Below are 1,787 nucleotides of genomic sequence, written 5' to 3'. Positions count from 1 at the left end.
TCCAATACTTTCTCTCCCTCCCAAAGCACAAGCAGAGATCTTTTTCTCTCCTTGTTCCTCCTCGATGGTGCTGTTCTGAGTGTTTTGATTACATTAAAAATCAGCTGGTCTCCAGAGTCAGCTTCATCATCGTCGTTGTTGAGAGAGTGTGTTCAAAATCCTATAGCTGATCACCGTACACGGCGATAATGGCCGTGAAGAAGGGGGGACAGAGAAGGGGAAGGGGAAAGCTGGGAGAGCTAGAGGAAGCGGAGGAAGGAGAGGATCTCCGGAGGCGAGGTGGAGACGGGGGAGGCAGCGTTGCAGGAGCGGGAGGCCACGGAGAAGGAGGTTGAGAGGTTGAGGAACGCTGTGAGGAGGCAGAGGAAGGATTTGACTATTTGAGTTCGAGGATGCTTGAAGAGGATGCTTGATGAACGCTCCAATTACCGGTCCACTTTTGTTTGTTTTTTATCTTTTCATTTGTATAATTTTGTCCTAATTTCTGTGTATTGTGCTTGATGATTGTTAAAAAGTAGAGAGAACATATTACATAGCAGAAAAATTGGTAGAATTTGCCTTACCCTAATTTGTGTATATATAGAAAGGTCAGTGAAGTCTTGTTAAGGACAATATCTGAGATGCAAGTAAAGTAGTATAATAGCTGGTGCTAGAGATATGATTTTATGAGTTATGTTTAGAAATATGCGTTTAATGATAAGAAATTAAAATGTAATTAAATATGATTTATGATTTCTATTTAAAAGGAAGGTTTATATACTTTTGTCTATGCTGGTGATATGTTTGAAGCAACAAAACAGCTGCAACAATAAGCCTTTTTTCTATTGGTGTGATCAGCTACACACTCTCTTAACAACGACCATGACAAAACCAACCGTGGAGACTAGTCGATTTTGAACGGAATCGCTGCAGTGAGAGTACTCAGAGCAGCGCTATTGAAGAGGAATGAGTCCACATCAACTTTTCTATGGCGCTTCGTGGACAGAAATTGTTTGACAGAACTATTCTGAATTTCAAAGTGTAATTTAAGAATGAATCTAGGTAATTATTAATTTAAAAAGACTATTTTAGAGTTCGAACATAATTTAAGTGACCACTTTAAAATTTAACTGATGAAAGGAGTAGCTATTTTCAGAGTTCGTTAAGGATTATGTGAATTTTGGAAGATAAGTTCGTCGAGGGTTGCGCGAACCTGGTGAGAAGCCAAAAGAATAGTTATTTTGGTTAGATTTATTTTTGAAAATAAAGATTTTTTTGTTTTTATAAGAAAAAAATTCACAAAATTTACATCCTCTCTCATGTTTCACGCGCACGACGCGTGCTATTCCGCACACCCTCAGTGCTGCCAGCTGGCACCTATCGGTTCACTCGGTTGGCCAACCTTATCCAATTTCATATTAAAGTTTTACTAACCTCACCTGCAGTTACTCACTCACTTACCCCTTACAGCTAAATCTCACAGCAGCAGCGATTTTGCAATGACGGTCCCTTCTTCACCTTTGACCTCACACGTGCCAAATCAAGCTCTCATTGGTCTGTGCCGCGATTCCTTTTGCCTCTGAAACTGTAGATAAGAGGTGCACGATTATGTTGTGCTTTAGAAAAAGATAATAAAGAAATAAAAAGAGACACCAACTAATATTTTTGTTTAAAATAAATAAAATTAAGGTATTTTCCAGTCATCACATCTCTTGAATAATAATATTTTTTAATTATTAATTATATGAATTAATAAAACTGAAAGAAAACTAAAAGGTTTATATTATTAATTCTCTGAATATTCATTA

The 1,787-nt window shown here is 37.7% G+C and overlaps 1 long non-coding RNA gene across 1 annotated transcript; it reads left to right on the top strand.

Moving 5' to 3' along the window:
* LOC110270049 lies at nucleotides 7-1,084 on the top strand. Its single transcript, XR_002359045.1, has 2 exons — nucleotides 7-431; nucleotides 838-1,084. It is a non-coding gene; the product is annotated as an uncharacterized LOC110270049 (long non-coding RNA).

This window comes from Arachis ipaensis, chromosome B03 (assembly GCF_000816755.2).
Source record: "Arachis ipaensis cultivar K30076 chromosome B03, Araip1.1, whole genome shotgun sequence".
Taxonomy (NCBI): Eukaryota; Viridiplantae; Streptophyta; class Magnoliopsida; order Fabales; family Fabaceae; genus Arachis; species Arachis ipaensis.
This window is presented reverse-complemented; position numbering and strand designations above follow the sequence as displayed.